The sequence below is a fragment of the Narcine bancroftii genome, chromosome 14 (assembly GCF_036971445.1).
Source record: "Narcine bancroftii isolate sNarBan1 chromosome 14, sNarBan1.hap1, whole genome shotgun sequence".
Taxonomy (NCBI): domain Eukaryota; kingdom Metazoa; phylum Chordata; class Chondrichthyes; order Torpediniformes; family Narcinidae; genus Narcine; species Narcine bancroftii.
Window position 1 is genome coordinate 39,018,369 of NC_091482.1, and position 15,946 is coordinate 39,034,314.

A 15,946-nucleotide genomic window follows, 5' to 3' on the forward strand; every position below is an offset into this window, starting at 1 on the left:
TCCGTTGTGGGAAATACAACCACCGACCAGAAAACTGTTACTTCAAAAATTCTAAATGCAACCATTACAAAACAGAAGGACATATCAAAGCTAAATGTCTGCTTCTAAAGTGCAGGTGGCCTGCAAATAAACAGGCAGCTAAAGTCAAAACAATTGCAGAGAGAGAGAGGCAACCTAACAACAAAGATGATAACAGCCCAACAGCTGACCTTGAGTGGCAGAGCACTCAGGCTCCTGAAATTTCAGCTCCTGACATATTACACATCCGAGGAATAAACAGAGGAGACACAGCAATCTTTATATAGCTAAAAATAAACAGATACCCCCTGAAGATGGAGTGAGACTTGGGGGCAGTGGTGTCCCTAATGCCGTTACACGTCAAGGAACGCTTGCTTCCACGACTTCTGGTAAAAACAACTCAAATAAATCAAAGATCTGTTACAGGAGACAGAATCAGTGTTTGGAAAATGTACCGTCCAAGTACAATACAAGCAACACCAACCAAAAACACTCTCTCTCTACATCATAAATAGCCAGGGACCAGCACTCTTCAGAAGAAAATGTCTACAACACATTCCCCGAGACTGGCTGGAAATCGGTTCAATACTAAATGTAAACCACACGGACACAGTGGATACTTACAAAACCTTGAAAAGGTTTTAACCAGACTACAACAGGGTTACGAAAGGACAAATGTCTTTACGCGCCTCTCAGTAACACATCTTGGGTTTAAAGTCAAAAATGAGAGGGTGCAAATGAATACAGCAGGAACAGAAGCTGTTCACAAGGCCCCATACCCAACTAACAAATCTGAATTACAGTCTTTCCTACCACTTGTTAATCACTACCAAAAACGTATTCCTGATATATCTACCCTATACATCCCACTGAACCAATTACTCAAGAAAGATCAAACGTGGTATTGGAACATAGAAATAAAAAAAACAGTTCATCAATTAAAGGAAATACTAACATCAACAAATTAGGTGCTGATCCACTCCAACCATCATAACCATCCGGGAATGGGTCGAATGAAGGCACTGGCCCGAATGCAGCCAAAAGTGACACAACCCAAAGCTAACCTATGCAAATGACCATCCAAACCCTGGCACCGGATTCATGTAGACTTGGCTGGACTACTCATGGGTGAGACTTTACTAATTACTGGGGACGCCTTCTCCAAATGGCCACTAGTTTCACAGCTGATCAACACCAAAGCAGATTGACTGTGTGGGTAGGTCTCTGAGGGGGGCCGCACGTCTGGGTGGGTGGCGGTCTCCGAGGGGGGCCGCACGTCTGGGTGGGTGGCGGTCTCCGAGGGGGGCCGCACGTCTGGGTGGGTGGCGGTCTCCGAGGGGGGCCGCACGTCTGGGTGGGTGGCGGTCTCCGAGGGGGCGCGCGTGCGGGTCTCCGAGGGGGCGCGCGCGCGGGTCTCCGAGGGGGCGCGCGCGCGGGTCTCCGAGGGGGCGCGCGTGCGGGTCTCCGAGTGTGTGTGTGTGGGTCTCCGAGTGTGTGTGTGTGGGTCTCTGTGTAGGTCTCTGAGTGTGGGTGTGTGTGTAGGTCTATTAGTGTAGGTGTGTGCGTCTCTGAGCATGAGCGCCTGGGCCGGGGCGCGCCTGGGCCGGGCGTGCGCATTGTGGGTCTCTGAGCGTGTGTTGTCTGTGTGTGTGTGTCTCTCTCTCTAATATTTGTTTCTCATCAGGTAATCCATCCCGAATGGCATTGTGGGCTTTGTTCCCCAAGCTGTCCATATTGGCTGTCCATGGACCATCACTGCCCCAACAATCCTCAGTGTCACCTGCGTTAAATCAATGATAGGGGAGCACTTTTTGGTTAACTCGAGCCGTGTTTCCTCAGTCAATCTGGCCAGTTTAGTTTTTCATTCACACATTCCTGCTGCCTGGGGTTAATGGGAGTAGCGGAAAATCCCCATTTGCTGAAACAGTTCTTCATTTACATTATTTTTAAATTTTTAAAATTTATTTTCAAATATGCATTAAAAACATAAATTTCTTACTTGAAAATAAGTCAACATTAATGCACAATGATTTTTAAAAAAAATAACCCCCTCCCCTAGCTACCCAATAGAAAAGAAAAAAGATAGAAAACATCTGGATAAAAATTGAGCAAAACTCTCAAATAAATTCTAACGTCTTAACTTTCTCGATTTTAGGAGTCAGAAGGTTCAGGTTGGGTGATTACAACTTAATTCCTACAATTGGTAAATACGGTTCCCAAATCTTTTTTAAAAAAATTCAAATTTGTTCCATCAATTATATGTAATTATTTTGAGGTGGATACAATGACCTATTTCAGTCTGGCTATCGACCCATTCCCAAATACACATTGGACTTCCAAGTTACTGCCACACATTTTAACCATATAACAATCACAGCACAGAAACAGGTCATTTGGACCTTCTCGTCCACACTGAACTAAATACTCTCATCTAGTCCCACCTATCCCTCCCATCCATCTACCAATCCAATTTTCCCTTAAATGGCAAAATGGACCCTGCCACCACTATTTCTCCTGGAAGCTCCTTCCATTCAGCCTCCACTCTTTGAGTAAAGAGATTCCCCCTCATGTTACTTCTAAACTTTTGCCTTTTAACTCAAGACTTCTTGTTTTAATCTATCCTACTCACAATGGAAAAAGGCTATCCACATCAATTCTATCTATCCTTCTAGTCATCTTAAATACCTCTATCAAATCCCCTCTCAACTTTCTATGATTCAAAGAATAAAGACCTAATTTGCTCAATCTTTCTTTGTAATCTCGATGCTGAAACCCAGGTAACATTGACGTAAATCTTCTCTGCACCCTCTCTATTTTGTTGATATCCTTCCTATAATTTGGTGACCAGAACTGCACACAGTACTCTAAATTTGGCCTTGTACCATCTCAACATCATTTACCAACTCCTCTATTCTATGCACTGATTGATAAAGACAAGCTATTTGAACAGATTCTTTTTGATGTTTAATTCTGTGTCAATAAAATTTACAAGTAAATATTTCAGTTATATGGTTCAAGAAAGGAATTAAGACAATAAAACATTAGGTCTCAACCTTTCTTTCCACTCACATCCCACTTTAAGTAATCCTTTGTGCCATTGGTGCTCTGAGATTAGTAAGGGATTGTTTCAGATGATTTGTGGGTGGAAAGAAAGTTTTAATCGCCCCTCATTAACTCGTGACATGCACGGTTTCATAACTCCAAAGGAAATGGGCCACAACCATTTTTCTCCAGCAAAATATTTTGGTAACCATTAGGTCTGGAGCAGTGATTCTCAACCTTCCCAGTCACATGCCACTTTCAGAATCCCTTACTAATCACAGAGCACTATGGCGAAGTGAGATGTGAGTGGAAAGAAAAAGGTTGGGAACCATTACTTTAAGGTCTCTGTATATACAATATTGTGGTGAGTGGGAAGAAAAAGTTTGAAAATCACTGCATAAAAGGTTCAATTTTAATGACATTTGAGCAATTGAAATGAAGGTATAGGATACAAAACAATACAATATTCTATTATCAGTAAAAGGCATAGTTATGAGAATATTTGGGTCCATATTTGATATTAACTGAACAAATTTAATTGGACATTTCTGTGATGTAGACAACTTTGCAAAATGGAATGAGGTCAGAAGTCAAGACAAAGATGGGAGAAAGATTTAAAAATAAATATTCAAGAGGAAATTTTTTTAGAACCTTGTCAGGACACAATTAATGTTGGGCATAGAATGGTACAAGATCTTACTCCACAGAAATTGAATGGATTAAATTCTAATTTTTCAGATAAATGTTTTATTTGGAATACAGAAATAGTTACTTTACGTTCTACCTGGGAATCTTCAAAATTAAGACCCTTTGGGACAGAATTGGGATTAATTTTGGAAGGAGTTACAAAAGTTAAGTAATACCCAAGATCCAATTTTTCATTTATCTTGGCTACAAAGTGAGGACCATGGCCTGAACTCAGTGCCTCAGGCAGTCCACAGCAGGGTCGAAATTTTAAACCCATCTTCAAATCAGTAAAACAAAATCTTAATAGAAGTCAAGTCAATATTTTCTTAAAACAAACAGGATAAATGTGGGTATAATAGAGCAACAAAGATAGCAACACTTACTGTTTGCATATTTGGTTTAGTTAATTTTGTCTCTGATGCTGCATTTCAATGGATTCAGAAATCATGTGATCTTGTTCATTTTCAAGTTGATTGCTGGTCCTCAGCTCAAAGGATATTGGAGTGTTTAGGTCTTCTTGATGCATTTTCAAGCATTGTTCTACCTCAAAGCACATTGTCATCGGGCTGCAGGAGGGACACCTGCTTGACTCCAGTGGGTTCCTCCAGACATCTCTGAGTCTCCTGCCCCTGTGAGTGTGGAATGACAGTGCTTTGGTTAGTGGCTGTACATAGGTGATCAACAAATATCACTTCAGTCTTAGGATTTTAACCCTGTTCTGCCTTGCGGGTTTATAAGCATTTCAAATAACAGCAAAACTTTGATTCAGTTCAACCCAGTTCCTGCTGACGACTTATTCTTCAAGGTCCCAGGCAAATCAATCATAACAAGACAATATTTTTATTAATTCTATAAAATCACTCTTGACACCAGTGGTTCTCAACCTTTTTCTTTCCACTCACAACCCACTTTAAGTGATCCCTATGCCATCGGTGCTCTGTGCTGTGTCATGGATTGGTTAAGGTGGCGTGTGGTTGGGAAGGGAAGGTTGAGAATCAGTGTTCCAGACCTTATTTTGCTCAGAGGAAAATAGTTGTTGGCCCATTTCCTTTGGAGTTCTGAAACTGTGCACATCATGAGTCAATGAGGACTGATTAAAATGGGGTTTTCAAACATTTTCTTCTCATTACTAATCACAGCACACATGGCGTAGGGATCACTTGAAGTGGGATGTGAATGAGAAGATAAAGGTTGAGAACCACTGCTCCATTCACTCAAAAGGGAGGCACTTGTGTACTTCCTGAAGAGAATTTTGTGGAGAGATAATGTGTCCCTTCCTTTGGTCAGTCCTAGCTTTTCAGATGAGCGAAGTGCCTCTCCTCCTTGGTCAAATAAATTATTGCATTAAGTTGTACAGGTCAAAGAAATTGTCCAGCAGGGGTGGTTCATAATTCTGGATCCCTCCTGCTAACAGAGCTCAATGAAATGAGCAGGGCCCTGAAGTTATCCCCTATCAGGCGAGACTTCGATTTCTGAGTCAACGGTGATTAATAACAGCAGCTCTTGCAGTAGCATCTGTCTGAGGGGGACAGGGTTCAGGTATGGGGATAAATATTCCTTTCCCTTTTTCTAACAAGGACAAACAATTCAAATGCTGGGAAGATTGGATGATAGAAGGCAGCTGTCTTCATTTCTATATTTTTCACAATGGCATCACCTGCAGTGTAGACTTCATTCTGTTAAATCTTGTTGTGTCAAAAGATAGTTTTACTGCAAACAATCATAATCTGGTTCTCCATGTTCATCTGGAGGCAGTTTTAAAAAGGCTGACGAGTTGACAGTGATAGAGTCATGGAAGGTCAGATGAATTCTCTTGGGGAAGAGTTCATAGTGGCTCAAAAGTGCTTGATTAGATGTCAGGAGAGCTGCCACTGAATTTCGAAGGAACTTCAGCTCTCGTTCTTTAGTACTCGGTCCGAAAGTCATTGCCACTCTTCTTTGGGATTAGTCCAGTTTTAATTTGACAATGTTGCAGAATGAGGGAGATTTGATAGAGATATTTAAAATTATGTGGGGAATAGACAGTAAATGTAGGTCAGCATTATCCCCTGAAAGAGAACCAAGAGGATCTGTGTTGAAGGTGAAAGGGGAAATGTTTAGGGGTAAATTTAGAGGAAATTTGTTCAGAGAGTAATGGGAGTGTGGAACAAACTGCCAGGTGACGGTGAATGAAAGGTCAATTTTAACATTGAAGAATTTGGACAGGTATGTGATGGGAAGGGTATGGAGAGCTATTGACTGGGTGCAGGTCAGTGGGACTCGGCATTGTAATAGTTCAGCAAAGACTGGAAGGGCTGAAGGACCTGTCTTTGTGGTGTACTGTTCTCTGGAGGTTAATTTGGGCATTTGGGAAGCACAGGTCCATGGGGGTGAACGGCCTGTTATTGTCCTGCAAGTAAAACATTAAAGATTTAAGTCACAGATGAACCTAAAGACTTTTAAATATTGCATCAATAGGATTGTAATGCACAAACTTCCCCACCCAATCCTGATTGGAGACCCCGGTTTGGTTCCTCCAGTCAGTATTCAGATGGATACACAATCAGCGTTTCAGGCTTGAGCCCTTTATCAGGGAGAGTATCTGTACTATATTAAGTTCACTGCTTGACCAGCTGAGCTTCTCCAGCATTTGAGTCCTTACAGAATTTGGTTGAGTTACTACATTTGAACACAGACAGGAACTTTAAATGTAACAGGTAATAACAAGCCCTGACCACAGAAATATCCCCATTCACCTACCCATTTAGTGAAGGGGGAGACAAAAACACTCAAACTCCTTACACAGTGACTCATTTGATCCTGGGTCACTGCAACTTTAAGAACACTCTGCTAAACATGCCAAGATCAAAATTCAATTGATTGTCATGTTATAAAGTTCAATAATACACAAACTTCACTTCATTAAGGCACAAGGCAGGCAGAAAGTTAAATGAAGTACTTCTTGCAGACAAGAGCAAAAGAGAATTCCCCGAGTCTCCCGCAGGCCCCAAACCCAGCACTTGCCCACAAGCAGCCAGTCACCCCACCCCTCCCCCAAAATCCAGTCCAAACCATCAAATGCAGTTGCCTTGTTTAAAAAAAGGTCATGGGGAGAATCCTGTAAATTATAGACCTGTGTAGAATCTATGAGCATTTGGAGAAGTACAGACTACTCAAGGACAGTCAGCACAGCTTTGTGAAGGGAAGGCCATGCCTCAGGAGTCCATTCGAGTTTTCTTTGAGGGGGGGGGGGGTAACAAAGGAAATGAATGAGGGTCAGGTGGTAGATGTGGTCTTCATGGATTGTAGCAAGAATTTGACTAGACTCATCCAAAAAGTCATATGCCATGTGAAGTTCCAGTTGATGAATTAGACAAAGACGATGTGGTCAAACAATACTCATGGCTTTTATTAGCAGAAACTCATGCAACAATAATGAAAGACAATAGGTGCATATACAGTTAAATCCAAGGGGAGTGTCCTTAACAGTAGAGATAATGCACAGGCAATGTTAGTACAGCAAGGCTCGCCAGAGGGGAGACAGGCAGCTTGGCAGACATTCACCACAGTCTCCCCCTGGCAGAAGAAAGGTTAAAATCAAAAGGACAGCTGCTAGGAAAGACTGAAGCAAGCGATACAGGGATACCATGTTTGGCCTTGAGAATACTCCAACAGCCAAAATACGCCAGTATTTAGCAAGCAATTGAAATATAATGAGATGTTTTATGAATATGTCACCCTCTCAGGTTGTTTACAAATTCTGGAGCTTTGTCTCAAAACAGGTGGCTCCTTGGGAACTGGCATAGGTCCTGCGTGTGTTGTGTGGGAAGAACTGACTTCTGGACCCACCTCAGAATCGTCAGCATGAGGCAGTGAAGCCTCAACATGGCTATCTGAAAGCTTACTACTCCCATCTGGGAATTTAACATGAGCGTAAATGGGGTATGGAGTAGCTGAACTGGTTGGACCAGGGGGTCTGTTTTACACGCCCGAGCTTGGCTCTTCAGCAGCACGATTCCAGGCTCAGAGAAACAGGCTGGCCAGTCCATCACAGTTCCTGATTTCCAAGGAAAGGCAAACGTACGTTCATGAGGTGTTTGATTTGTTGCAGTACACAATAATGACCAAATAGAATGTAGTGCCTCAGGCACCACCTCCTGCCACCAGGTAACAGGGTAACCATGTGTTTTTAAAGCAAGATTAACAGTCTTCCAGACTGTAGCATTAGCCCTTTCAACCTGCCCATTGCCCTGTGGGTTGTTTCGCATGGTACAGCTGGTGGCAATCCCCTTTCGTAGCAGGGCTCGCCGCACATCAGGGCTCATGAATGCTGAGCCCCTATCAGTATGAATGTAATTGGGAAAACCAAAAATGCTGAAAATTCTGTCAAGTGACTTAATGACAGACGCCGATGAGACGTCAAGGCAGGGTATTGCAAAGGGAAACCTGGAATATTCGTCAATTACAGTCAGGAAATATACATTTTTGTTGATGGAAGGTAACGGCCCTTCAAAATCTAAGCTAATCCTCTCAAAAGGTCAGGTTGCCTTGATGAGAGTAACCTCTGGAGCTTTGAAGTATTACGGTTTGCATTCTGCGCAATCAGGACAGCTTTTAGTCAGTTTCCCGACTTCTTCCAGAGAGTAAGGAAGATTGTTAGCCCTTATGTAGTGGAAGAACCTCATGACTCCTGGGTGGCACAGTCTGCTATGGATCTCTTTTAGCCCCTCCAGTTGAGCACCAGCAGCAGATCGTGACAATGCGTCAGAGAGGTCATTTAACCTGCCCGGTCTGTACTGGATCTCATAATTATAAGTTGAAAGTTCTTATCATTCTTGATTTTACTTTTGTGATTAGTACTGAACATGTAGGCTACAGATTTCTGATCAGTGACAAGAGTAAATTTTCTGCCAGCTAGAAAGTTTCTCCAGTAGCAAACAACTTCAATAATAGCCTGGGCTTCTTTTTCAATGGCAGGATGTTTAAGTTCAGGTCCGTGTAACGTGCGGGAGAAGAATGCCAAAGGTCTGCACTTTTGATTAAGGGTTCCTGCCAAGGCACAATCTGAGGCATCAGTTTGCACTTGGAATGGGACATCCTCGTCAATGGACGAGAGTGCAGCTTTGCCAATATCAGCTTGAATTCTCTCGAGAGCCTTCAAGGCCATTGGAGAGAGAGGAAAAGATTTAGTGTCAAACAGAGCCTTCGTGGCGTAGTCCCGAACCCATTTGCAGTCGTAGGAAAAGAATCCCATACACCTTTTAAGGGCTTTTGCTGAGTCTGGGGGTGGTAACTTCTTGAGGGGGTGCCATTCTTTCCGGGTCGGGGCGGATTTCACTCTTGCGGACAATGTAGCCCAGAATGGGTAGCTCTGTCGCGTTGAACACACATTTGCCCTCGTTAAATGTAAGGTTGAGTTCTTTAGCTGTTCCTAAAAATTTCTTTAAGTTGTTGTCTGTGTTTTCCCACAGACAGTGACATTATCCAGATAGGGAAACGTACCCTGTAACTCATACGTCCTAGCAATCTTATCCATTTCCCTCTGAAACATGGACACCTCATTAGTGACCCCAAAAGGTAGTACCCTTTTAAACTGGTATAATCCTCCCATCAGCCTAAAAATCCGTATAGGGCCGTTCCCTTTTCTTAATGGGGATTTCGTGATGAGCTGCTTTGAGGTCGATAGTGGAGTACACTTTGTATGGCGCTATCTGATTAATCATTTCATTGATGCGTGGCAGGGGGTAGGCATCCAGGTTCATGTAATGGTTGATTGGCTGGCTGTAGTCAATAGCCAGTCGTCTCTGAGAGTGATTTTTCACGACTAACACTTGGGCCCGCCACGGATTCTTACTAGGTTCAATTACTCCCTCTTTAAGCAGTCTCTGGGTCTCAGCTTTGATGAACTCACAATCCCCTTTGCTGTAAGAACAGCTCTTCCAGCACCCACCATGCCCAGCAATATGTAGTGGACACCTGCCCCGCCCGGCAAGGTGCACCAGGCACCCGCCATGCCTGATAACATTTCATTTGCCAACTCTCTGCACCTTCTCTTTATACATCCTTTAGTAGCCTTGTGTTTCCTCAGCTCTGCCTGCTCCTCCTCCAAGCTCTGCCACAAATCCATGAGTTTCCTTCATCACTCCAGAGAAAAGCCCAAGGTTTCTCTCTTGGGGTGTTGCACTTACTTCATTCTGATGGGCTGAGTTCTTGCAGCTTCTCAAACGTCTGCAGTTCTGTTTTCACCCAAATCAAGAACCACATTCCATCCTTTTCTATCCTCTCCAGCCTGGAGCCGTTTCTGCAATCACCATTAAATTGTGCCCCTCTGCATGGATTTGAGCCACCTGTTTTTAAACAGGTTCAATACTATGGGCATTCTGACAGTGCCCTTCCACTCTCTCCACCTGTGGAACTAGGTCCTTGTGTCCCAAATGTTGCTTTGGACTGGGCTTCTGTCCTTTATCCTCGATTCCCATCCTCTGCTATTCCAGTCTGAACCTTGCCGTCACCCCAAGGAAACAAACGTGAGGATATGGATCTGAATTCTTTATGCCTGTGAATCTGCAATTACTTCATCTGGGTACACGTTGTAACACGGAGCCTGGAGCATCTCAAACACTGCTCTCCTCATAGTGCATGTACAGCTATCGACGAGAACAAATCTTGTCCTTCGCCACTGTGAAATTCATCTCCAGGATGTTGTCACTTTATTTCTCTGTGTTCACATTTAACCTTGCTTAGTGGTAGGGGTTTAAATTAAGATTCTTCAATTATATTTTCATTTTGAATTGCATATTACAATACACGTTACTGCATTGTTCAAATTGTTTTATAATTTTAACAATATTTTAAAAGAAAAATCTGAAGATTTCACCATCTAAGGTGCGGGAACTGAAATGTGGCTTCGGCTGGTCTGAGCCCAGGGGTATTAGGATTATTTTAAACAGGACCGTTGTGACGGTGCACGTCTCGGTCAGCGAACCGGTCCTGTTCGTACCGTCGCGCTGGTGGGGTAGCTGCAGAAGCTGGCACTGTCAGGGCTTACTCACTGCCTCGTGGCTTCAGCAAATGCTCGCACCCCAGGCCGCATGATGACTTCACCACTGCGCGGGGCGGAACTCCCGTTGGCCTTAAAGGGGCGCGCATGAAATTCAAATAAACAGTTCTACTGGAAATCCCTCTGATGATACGCTACGGGACATCACTCGGCCAACAGGTGGGCCCAGATGGCCCAAGGTGGAAAGCCGACATCACGGCCATGTGCTTTCTCTTTTATCCCAGGGATCACACTGTGAGCACAGCTCGCAGCCAACTAGATGTTTATGTGAGTGGAATAAAGCTGTGAGCCCCAAACAGTATTGTGCCTATGTTTTCCTTTGGTGTAGCCTGCCACAATCACACCGAGTCTAGTGGTGTTTTCTGTATGTAGCAGCCACTACATTTGTGACCCCGACCAGTCCAGATCTCCAAACATGGACTCTTCGGCAATCAGCGCCATCTCAGTAAAGCTCCCCCCTTCTGGACCAACGAGCCCCGTACATGGCTCGGGCAGGCGGAGGCACAGATTAGACTCCGGAAGATCATCTCGAACTCCACCATGTTCTACCACATGGCGAGTGTCCTCAATGAAGAAACAGCGGCCAGAGTGGATGACACGATCCCTGAGGAGGGCAAGTACATCACCGTCAAAAACCTCCTCCTCTGCACCTTCAGACTCTCACGTCAGCAGCGCGCGGCCAGACTGATGCACCTCGATGGCCTGGGGAACAGAGCCCCATCAGCTTTAATGGATGAGATGCTCACAGTGGCAGAAGGAAACAAACCCTGCCTGATGTTTGAGCAACCCTTCCTTGAACAAATGCTGGAGGACATCCAGCTCCTGCTAGCGGACGAGATCTTCTCAGGCCCCAGGAATGTCGCAGCCAGCGCTGACGAGCAGTGGCGGATAAAGAGAGAGAACGAGGCCATCATGAACCAGATCACCCGCCCTACACCCAGCCAACCACAGCCAGCCCCAGACAGAAGATCAAAGAGCACCAGTCCCCTTCACCCGCTCAGGTCCTCGACCCACTCAACCTCATGGGTCTCTCTTGCCCTCGCAGGTCCCGACCTCAACCCCATCCCATCCACCCCACCCTCACACCCATCCCTGCCACCTAGGATCCAGTTTGTGTGAACCATTTCTACGGAGGAGCCTCTTCACCATCTTCAGGCAGTCAAAGAGCGCGCGGCCCATGATGTCGCTCCTTACGTCATCACGTTAACAGCCTGGATAATGCGGCAGGCAGACGTTCTCAGGCATGCGCAGTGCACGTCTCCCCGAGTCTGTGTGTGTGACTGTTTGTCAGGGAGTGAAGGTGATTCAGTGCCGGTCCCGGAGCACATCTGTGCAACCCAGAGCGGATCTGTGGTGCTCCTGTGCTTCCAGGACTATGGGACGCTTCTCCCTGGGTCCACGCCTTGGTGCTAACTTAACATACTGCTCTGCTTGAGCCCGTGGTCTCACTCTCTCGTGCACCCGAGATGGGAATGTATTCATGTACCCACTTGTCCCCTACACTCGTGCACCCGGGACAGGACTGCCTTGATTTATCCCCTGGCCACACCGTCTTGTCCACCCAAGACAGGACTGCATTGATTTATTCCCTGGTCACACACTCTCATTCGTCCAGGACAGGACTGAATTGATTCATCCACTGGTCTCACCCTCTCATGCACCTGGGATAGGATTCCCTGGACACCTACTCTCATGCGCCCTGGACAGAATTCCATCAATTTATCCCCTGGTGACACCCTCTCGTGCGCCCAGGACAGAATGGCATTGATTTATCCACTGGTCTCACACTCTCATTCGTCCAGGACAGAACTGCATTGATTTCTCCCCTGGTCTCACTCTCATGAACTGCATTGATTTCTCCCCTGGTCTCACTCTCGTGTTCTTCTGTGACAGGACTGCATTGATTTATCCCCTGGTCATACATGCTCATGCGCTTGGGATAGAACTGCATTGATTTATCCCCTGGTCTCTGACTCTCTTGCACCTAGGACAGGACTGCATTGTTTTATTCCCTGGTGACACCCTCTCGTGCGCCCGGGACAAACCTGCATTGATTTATCCCCTGGTCACTTAGGCTCCTGCGCCAAGATATGACTACAATAATTTTTCCCACTGGGCACATGCTCTCGTGAGCCCAGGAAAATACTGCTTTGATTGATCTCGTGCACTCAGGACAGGACTGCATTGATTTATCGCCTGGTCGCACCCTCTCATGCCCCCGGAACAGGGCTGCATTGATTTATCACCTGGTCTCACCCTCTTGTGCACCCGCAACCTGACTGTATAGATTTATCCCCTGGTCTCCTACTCTCGTACGTGCGGGACAAAACTGCATTGATTTATCCCCTGGGTCACTTACGCTCCTGCGCCAAGATAGGATTACAATCATTTATCCACTGGTCACATGCTCTCATGCGCCCGGGATAATACTGCATTGATTGATCCCGTGCTAACATACTCTTTTGCGCCCGGGACAGGACTGCATTGATTTATTACCAGGTCACCTACTCTCGTGCTGCCGGGAAAGGACTGCATTGAGTTATCCCCTGGTCTCCTACTCTCGTGCGCCTGAGTCTGAACAGCATTGATTTATCCCCTAGTCACACCTTCCCGTGCACCCTTGATAGGACTGGGTTGATTTATACCCTGGTCACACCTTCTCATGCGCCCGGGACAGGATTGCGTTGATTCATTCCCTTGTCAACTACACTTGTCGACCGGGACCTGACTGCATTGGTTTAATCACCTGGTCACACCCACTCGTGCGCCCAGGACATGACTGTATTGAGTTAAAGCCTGGTCACACCCACTCGTGCGCCCAGGACATGACTGTATTGATTTATACCCTGGACACACCTCCTTATGCACCCAGGGCAGGACTGCATTGATTGATCCCCTGGTCACACCCTCTCGTGCACCCGCAACAGGACTGCATTAATTTATCGCTTGGTGTCACCCTCTCGTGTGCCTGGGACAGGACTACAACTCCCTCTTGTCCATGCGGGACGGGACTTCATTCATTTATCCCCTAGTCACCTACTCTCATGCGCGCAGGCCAGAACTGCATAGATTTATTCCCTGGTGTCACCGTCTTGTGGATGCAGGACAGGGCTTCATTGATTTATCCCCTGGTTACACCCTCTCGTGCGCCCGCAACAGAACTGCATTGATTTTTCCCTTGGTCTGCATTTATTCATCCCCTGGTCGACTGCATTGATTTATCCCCTAGTCATAACCTTTCATGTGCCCAGAACACAGCTGAATTGATTTATCCCCTGGTCACACTCTCTCATGCGCTCCGAAGAGGGCTCCATTGATTTATCCCCTGATCACAGCCTCTTGTACGCCCACGACAGGACTGCATTAATTTATCTCCTGGTGTCACCTTCTTGTGCGTATGGGACAGGGACTCATTGATTTATCCCCAGGTTTCACCCCCTCAAATGCCTGAGACAGGACTTCATTGATTTATCCCCTGGTTACACCCTCTCATGCGCCCTGGATATTACTGCATTGATTTATCCCGTGGTAACCTACTCTATTGTGCCCTGGACAGGACTGTATTGATTTATCCCCTTATCACCTACTCTCGTGCTGCCGAGACAGAACTGCATTGGTTTATCGCCTGGACAGCTACTCTCGTGCTGCCAGGACAGGACTGCATTGATTTATCCACTGGTCTCCATCTGTCCTGGGGCATGACTGCATGTATTATCACCTGGTCACACCGTCTTGTGCACCGGGACAGGACTGCATTGATTCATTCCCTGGTGACCTGCTCTTGTGGGCCCCAGACAGGACTGCATTGGTTTATGAGTTGGTCTCCATCTGACGTGTGCCCGGGGCATGACTGCATTGATTAATCCCCTGGTCACACCCTCTCGTGCGCCCGCAACAGGACTGCATCAATTTATCCCCTGGTCTCACTCTGTCGTGTGCTTGGGACTGGACTGCATTGATTTATTCCCTGGTTACCTACTCTCGTGCTTCTGGAATAGGACTGCATTAATTTAAACGTTGATAACTCCCTCTTGTGCGCGTGAGACCGAACTGCATTGATTTATCACTTGGTCACCTAATCTCGTGAGCCTGGGACAGGACCTCATGGATTTATCCCGTGGTCACCTACTCTCAAGCAAAGCTGCATTGATTTATCCCCTGTTCACTTATGATCCTACCCCAATATAGGACTGCAATCATTTATTCACTGGTCACACCGGAATAATACTGTATTGATTTATTGCCAGGTCACCTACTCTCGTACACCCAGGATAGGACTGCATTGATTTATCCTCTTATCGCCTACTCTCGTGCTGCCGGGACTGGACTGCATTGATTTATCCGCTGGTCTCCATCTGTCCTGTGCCCGGGGCATGACTGCATGTATTATCACCTGGTCACACCATCTTGAGCACCTGGGACAGGATTGTATTGATTGATCCTCTGGTCACACCCTCTCACATGCCGGTGAGAGAACTGTCTTGATTTATCCCCTGGCCACACCGTTTTGGACTCCCGGGACAGGACTGAATTGATTTATTCCCTGGACACACACTCATTTGTCCAGGACAGAACTGCATTGATTTATCCCCAGGTCTCTCTCTCTCATGTTCGCCTGTGACTGGACTGATTTATCCCCTGGTCACACTCTCTCGTGCACCCAGGACAAAACTGCATTGATTTATCCCCTGGTCACACCCTCTAATGAGGCCTTGACAGAACTGTGTTAATTTATACCCTGGGCACACCTTCTCGTGAACCCGGGGCAGGATTGCATTGGTTTATTCCCTGGTCACCTACTCTCGTGCAACAGGGACAGGACTGCATTGATTTATCCACTGATCTCACTCTCATGTTCACCTGTGGCAGGACTGCATTGATTTTTCCCTTGGTCACACCCTCTCGGGCAACTGCGACTGGAGTGCATTGGTTTATTTCCTGGTCACCTACTCTCATGCGCCCAGGATCGGACTGCATTGATTTATCACTAGGTCAACTACTCTCGTGCTGCCGGGACAGAATTGCATTGGTTTATCCCCTGGTCTCACCCTGTCGTGCGCCTGGATCTGGACTGCATTGATTTATTCCCTGGTCACCTCAGCTCGTGCTCCCGTGATAGGACTTTATTGACTTTTCCCCTGGTCACACCCTCTCGTGCGC

At 46.0% G+C, this 15,946-nt stretch overlaps 1 long non-coding RNA gene across 1 annotated transcript in view; it reads right to left on the reverse strand.

The window, feature by feature from the left end:
• The window catches only part of LOC138749980 (uncharacterized), a 250,978-nt gene that overhangs the window by 203,632 nt on the left and 31,400 nt on the right, over positions 1 to 15,946 (reverse strand). The window contains exon 3 of the long non-coding RNA XR_011348987.1: positions 4,131 to 4,376. This is a non-coding gene — a long non-coding RNA (uncharacterized lncRNA). The remainder of the gene's footprint in view (positions 1 to 4,130; positions 4,377 to 15,946) is intronic.